We start from the raw sequence: 7,238 nt of genomic DNA on the forward strand, positions 1-7,238 counted from the left end.
TTATTGCTCCAAAATGCAAGCAGAAGATACTACTTTAAACATTCATTCAGAAAACAAAATAACAAAACCAGCTTAGATGTTACAAATAAAATAGCAAAAATCTTGAATTCAACATAAGAACTTCCTGTTTCCAGTCATAGCAAGCTAGCTTATTTGGATCAGTTACCACTATTCCACTTTATTAAAATTGGAATATAATCTATATAAAATATATTTCAAAAAAAGATAAAGAAAGACAAGCCAAAATAATAAGGAATTGCAAGGTCACAGTAAAATAAAAGAGAGGATCCAGAAAGATATAAAAGCACACAAACTGCTTCTTTCCTAGGATGTTTGCCAATCCCAAAAAACTAGATCTTAGTTTTAATAACACAGCAGGAGATAAGAATTCTGTTACGTGGTTATTAAATCAGAATTCATATAACAGAATTTCAAGCCTTAAACTTGGTTTAAGGTAGTCCCAGACTAGTAGTGACCCCAAGTACAAGGCAAAAGAAAATATAAACACTATAAATACAATAAAATATACAACTAATCACAGAGAGATGATTCTAACAAACATCATGTTAAATGGAAGAAGTCACATACAGGAGTTTATATTGTGTGATATAATTTATATGAAGTTAAAATCTAGTCCATCCTGATACAAATCAGAATAGTTGTTACCTTTGAGAAAGGTATTTAACTGAGATAGCCTATGGAAATTTCCTTATCTTGATCGTGGTGGGAGTTACATGAAAAAAAAAAAAAAACCCATGGGCTGGGGATATAGCTCAGTTGGTACAGTGCTTGCCTCGCAGACATAAAGCCAACACCACCAAAAAAAAAGAAATCCTTAAGTGCTCACTTCAATAGCAGGTACTCTAAAATTGGAATGACACAGAGAAGACTAGCATGGCCCTGGAGCAAAGATAACACATGAATTCATGAAGCATTCCATATTTTTAAAGAATGAAATTATGGCATTTGCCAGTAAATGGATGGGACTGAGAACATCATGCTAAGTGAAATAAGCCAATCTCAAAAAAACCAAAGACCAAATGTTGTCTCTGATATGTGGATGCTAACCCACAATTAAGGAGAGTAGGCAAGGAAAAAATAGAATTTCATTGGATTAGACAAAGGAGAACGAAGGGAAGGAAGGGGGGATGAGAATGGGAAAGACAGTAGAATAAATCAGACATAAATTGCCTTTACTCATATATGAAATACAAGTGTAACTCCACATTATGTACAACCGCAAAAATGGGATCCTAATTGATCCACAGAAACCATTGCTTTCAGGGAGGGGGTGGGTGTGGGCATGGGTTGTACTCCATGTATATATGTCAAAATATGCTTTATGGTCGTACATATCTAAAAATAACAAATAGAAAAGTTGAAAAAAATGTACTTAAACTAAAGGTCATTTTACAGTTAGAAAACATTTTACCATAAATATGTACAATTATGCATCAATTAAAAATGTCAAAAGAAAAAAAATAAAATTACATGATCTCAAAAAAATCTTTAAGCTGTACATATTAGATTTGCATACTTACGAATGTTACACCTTAATGAAACCTTAAAAATGACGGTGAAATAAAGAAATATTCAGATAAAAACGAAAACTATTATTAATTATTTTCAGCCTTGGCAAATAGTAAAGAATGTTAATTTAGTTTATAATCTAGGTTGGTCCAGAAGATTGATTCAAAAGCAATCGTTTCTTTTTTTTTTTTTTTTTTTAGTTGTCAATGGACCTTTATTTTATTTATTGATACGTGGTGCTGAGAATCGAACCCAGTGCCTCACACATGCTAGGCAAGTGCTCTGCCACTGAGCCACAACCCCAGCCATATATACATGGAGTACAACCCAGGCCCACACCCGCCCCTGCCCTGAAAGCAATGGTTTCTGTGGCTTTTTTTTTTTTAAGCTATTTACCACAGCTATTCTACTTCAATGATTTTGACTTTTATAATTTATACTAGAAAAAGATAACCTCTAACCATTCACATTTACCAAAAATTTCAGTGACATCTTAACATTTTACTCTCTGAAAATCAATCTTTTATCAATTAATAATAGCCTCAGACAATTTACACTGACCTTCTTATACATGACCATCAATACTGACCATCAATAGTCAAAGTATGTAACAAACAACTGGGTGTTCACTGTTCTAATTTTTAGAATCTAGAAGGCCATGAATATGTTATCCCTTAAGCTAATCAATTATACTCAAAAAAATCAAGGAAATGAGAATCCCAGACCTAAATAGAGAAATTTTTCATATGAAAAGTCACTAGTTATATTTCCAGATTACAAAAATGACTCCTAAGGTCAAAGACATGAAAGGTACAGTCCTTTCTCAGAATCCACAGGAGACTGGCTCCAGAACCTCCCACAGATACTATCTGCAGATGCTAAAGTCCCTCAAATAAAATGGCCTAATATTTGCATATAACCTATTCATGTCCTCCTGCACATCTTCCCAAAAACTTTAATTCATCTCTAGATTATTATTAATACCTAATACAATGTAAATGCTAGGTAAACAGCTATTATACTGAATTGTTTCAGGTATAACAACAAGAAAAAAAATTTTGTATTTCCTGTATAGTGTAATTTTCTTTCCTGAATATTTTCAATCCACAGTTGGTTGAATCCACATGTGTAGAACCCACAGAGGACTAACTATGTACACCTTGAGGGAAAAAAACTAAACCACCCTAGTATTCAAAACATAATGAGTATAAAGTTATATCGATCCACTGAATTCTTCCACTGAGTCAACAAATATTTGAGAGCTGATTGAATGCCAATTCCTTTCCTAAAAATTGAGTATACAGCAGGGACACAGCTGGAACACAACAGATACCTTTTACTCCTAAAAACAACAAAATAATAGTGTGCCAAAAGTAGGAAAATCTACCTCCATACATTTATGCTTTTAAAACTATAACAAGTATAGAATACTATTTCACATCCCTCATGAGATTTTTTTGTTGTTGTAGTTGGATACAATACTTTGATTTTATTTATCCACTGAGCCACAACCCCAGCCTCTCCATGAGATTTTTTTAAATCTGCTAATTAGTTCCCAAGAAAAACTGCCCCTAAACAACAAATATTAATAACTAATTTGGTTATTTTGGTTATAATAGGGATATTTTTTTTCTTCTTATTCTTCTCTTAGTTTCCATACAAATTCTAAGTGCTGAATCCCACATTAACAAAGCAGTCAGATATTATCTTACAATGCCTGACAGCATCCCTTATGCTGTGAAAGAAGTTTCAAAGTACTAGTCAATGAAAATTATGCAAAAGCAATCATAGGTTTTACCACAACTTATTTTAGGAAAAAAAGAAAAACAATGAAAGGTACAGATTACAATATTATATTATCTGTAACCCCAACAGTCTATGATCAAAGTGTAATTTCCAGTTTATTTATTTTTTAGTTTTCGGTGGACACAACATCTTTATTTTATTTGTATGTAGTCCTGAGGATCGAACCCAGTGCCCCGCGCATGCCAGGCAAGCACGTTACCGCTTGAGCCACATCCCCAGCCCATAATTTCCAGTTTTTAAAGCATTTTTCCTTCTATCATCAAGGGGTACGCCAAGCAGAGGGAGAAACAGGAATAAGTAGAGATGTGAGGAGATAAAAGGAGGGTTGGAAGATATTGATGGAGCTGAAGCATTTGGTTTATAAGAGCAGTGGGCAACAGATGGGAGGAGAGGTAGTTTGGGATTGAGTGGCAGGAATGAGAAATTTAGATTCTCTTTGGGAATCATTTTGTTACATGAGAAAACTCACAAACTAATAATTAAAGCAGAAACTGGGGTATTAAAACTCACTGCTTTTTCCCAGTATATACCCCCTTTATCTTCAGAAACAACTCTAGTAACTAAATTGACATAAAAGTAAAAATAATAAGTCACAGATAAGAAGGGAGGACAATACAAACAAGTTGCAGTAATAATGTAAGTAAAAAATAAATACAACTGGGGGCTGGGACTATAGCTCAGTGGTAGAGCACATGTGAGACACTGGGTTGGATCCTTAGCACCACATAAAAATAAACAAATAAAATAAAGGCATTCTGTCACTCTACAACTATGAAAATTTTTTTAAAAAATACAACTGATTTCAGAACCATATCATATTATTAAAAGAACCAACATACTTCCAGTATTTTTGCAGAAATGATAATACCAATACAACTTACATCTTCTAAAACCCAGAGAATTCCCCTTCCAACAAAGAAATTAGAAGAAGAAAGAGGTAATCCCTTCTACTAACACAAACTAAGATTTCCTTTGGTGGATTTTTAAATAGTCTAAATGGTCTGAAAATCGGGTTAATTATATGCTAATACCTAATTACACACACACTCTCTCTCACACACACTAGGTTCATGAGACAAGCATTCAGCCAGATCAATCTACCCTTCATCACTTTTCAGGCATTCTACACTTAAATTCAAGTCAAATCTAACTATTACACCGAGGTCATCGCAGCCAACGTGCACTAAAGATCCTACCAATGTCAGGCTTTATGCCAGGCAGTATGCTGATAGCTGAGGAGAAAGCAATGAATCAGACAATGAATAAGCAATGAATAATACATGCTCTCTGCCCTCTAGGAACTTCTCAGGAACTCCCACATGCATAACCCTCCTTATTTCAAAACCCAGGTGAAATGATACAGCCTTCCTAAAGCTTTCCATACAAAGAATCGAGTAATTTTTCACAGCTTTAAATTCCATTAGTCACTCTCTACTTGTTTCAGGGTTACTTCTAAAGTCTTATTTCACTTTATATGCTATTCGAGGCTCATACAGCTAGCCAACTGATCTTTTAGCATGCCCCCCACAAAGCCTAGTTTAGTGCATAGGCTATGATGAGCAAGAAATAAACATCTGTTAAACAATCAAGCATTGGTCTTTTTTTTATCTTTGTGGTATGTCAGATATACATAGTTGAACTGAAATATAAGGCAATTTTTGCATCCTATAAAACAAAACTTTAATGTATTTTTTCCTATCAGTTAATATGCTGCAGGTATGATTATATTCACCCCAAAGTATCTTTTTTTTTTTGCTCTTAAACTGAATTTAAAAATTGAAGATTACTAGATACTACCTACTGATACAAAAGATACTCAGTTAATAAACCAATACTATTCTTTTCCATGTTTTCTATCTACAAACAAGGGCTGATAAACAGAAATAAACAGGTAGAAAATTTTTTTGTTTTTTGTTTTTGTGATGCTGGGGATTGAACCCATTGCCTTGTGCATGCAAGGCAAGCACTCTACAAACTGAGCTATATCCCCCAGCCCAATTTTTTGGTTTTTGTTGTTGTTGTTGAAGTTTCCAGCCAAACACATTTTATAGATTGGAAAAAGGAGAAAAGAGAGCAAGTATTTTAAGAAAAAGGCAGCCAGGTGAGGTGGCACATGCCTGTAATCCCAGCAGTTTGGGAGGCTATAATCTCAGCAGCTCAGGAGGCGGACAGAAGGATGAGTTCAAAGCCAGCCTCAGCAACTTAGTGAGGTGCTTAGTAACTCAGTGAGACCCCGTCTCTAAATAAAACATTTAAAAAAAGGGCTGGGGATGTGACTCAATGGTTAAGCATCCCTGGGTTCAATCCCCAGGAAAGAAGGAAGGAAGAAAGGTAAAGAGGGAGAGAAAGAAGGAAGGGAGGAGAGAAAGGCAAGGAAGAGGAGTGGAAATGAGTGGCCCTGGAAGTAGCAAAGAAAAGGAAACACCCGTTAGAGGCAGCTCTCCAGTTTCCATCTTATTTTCATCAAAATGGAATGGTGATATAAAACAGGTACCTTGATAACTCTCACCCTCCTTCACTGATACCAACACTACCTGCAATACAATGCTGAACAGGACAATTTTTTTTTTTTAACCAACAGAAGGGAAAATAAGATATAAACAAATATTGACAGGCACAGTGGTGCATGCCTATAATCCCAAGGACTCAGAATGCTGAAGCAGATGGATCACAAGTTTGAGGCAAACCTCAGCAACCTAACAAGGCCCTAAACAACTTAGTGAGACCCTGTTTCACCAAAAAAAAAAAAAAAGGTAGAAAGGGCTGGGGGCATAGCTCAATGGTAAAGCACTGGAGATCACTCCCCAGGACAAAAAATATATATATATATTTATCCTATGTCTATTTTCCTAAGCTTTGAATATACAAGAAATAATAAGCCAGGGCTGTACCTAGTTCAAAACCACTTGGGCCTGGAGCAGTGGCCCCAGTCTGTAATCCCAGCAGTTTAGGAGGCTGAGGCAAGAGGATCCGGAGTTCAAAACCAGCCTCAGCAACCATGGCCCTAAGGAACTCAGCGACACCCTGTCTCTAAATAAAATACAAAACAGGGTTGGGAGTGTGGCTCAGTGGTTGTATGACCCTGAGTTCAACAACTGCTACCAAAAAAAAAAAAAACACGCTGGGCAACATAGCATATAACAAGACCTGTTTCAAAAAATAATAATATAATGTGGTAGTCCCATAATAAAGAGAATACACCCAGAAAGTATAGGCTGGAGAGAGGGAGTTAATAGGAATTGGTCAAGAGAGGGCATTCCAGATAGTAATATCAATGTAGGTTACTATTTTGGAGTTACAAAAGTAATACAGGTTGAGAACAGCTAATTTGAAAATCTGAAATCCCAAATTTTTGCAACGTGCTGGCACAAGTGGAAAATTCTACACCTGACTTCCTACCATAGTCACAGTCAAAACACAAGCACAGTAAAAAAGCTGTATAAAATTATCTTCAGGTTATGTGTGTAAGATGTATATGAAACAAAATTCATTTGTGTTTAGATTTTCAAAAATACCTCATTATGTAAATGCAAGTATTCCAAACTCTTAAAAAAAAACAAAAAACTGGAAATCTGTTCTGGTGCCAAGCATTTTAGCTGTCACCTCAAAATGACTCTAAATTTTATCAAGGTAGAGCCAATACCATAAGTCTTCGAAATAAATATCACCACACACACACTGTACTTTCTGTATGCCACACACAATAATTGCTTTATTTTTTGAACAAAACTAAATTCCAACAGCAGTTTCGTGTCTTTGAAAAAACGATAGAGAGCCAGTCATGATGGCTGTAATCCCAGCAACTCAGGAGGCTGAAGCAGAAGAATGACAAGTTCTGTACCAGGCTCAGCAACTTACGGAGGTCCTCAACAACTTAGCAAGACCCTCTCTCCACAGAAAGT

At 35.6% G+C, this 7,238-nt stretch overlaps 1 non-coding gene across 1 annotated transcript; it reads left to right on the forward strand.

The window, feature by feature from the left end:
- Positions 1-839: 839 nt before the first annotated feature.
- Positions 840-946, forward strand: LOC125620149. Its single transcript, XR_007351732.1, has one exon. It is a non-coding gene; the product is annotated as a U6 spliceosomal RNA (small nuclear RNA).
- Positions 947-7,238: the final 6,292 nt, after the last annotated feature.

This window comes from Marmota marmota, unplaced genomic scaffold (genome assembly GCF_001458135.2).
Source record: "Marmota marmota marmota unplaced genomic scaffold, marMar, whole genome shotgun sequence".
NCBI classification, from domain to species: domain Eukaryota; kingdom Metazoa; phylum Chordata; class Mammalia; order Rodentia; family Sciuridae; genus Marmota; species Marmota marmota.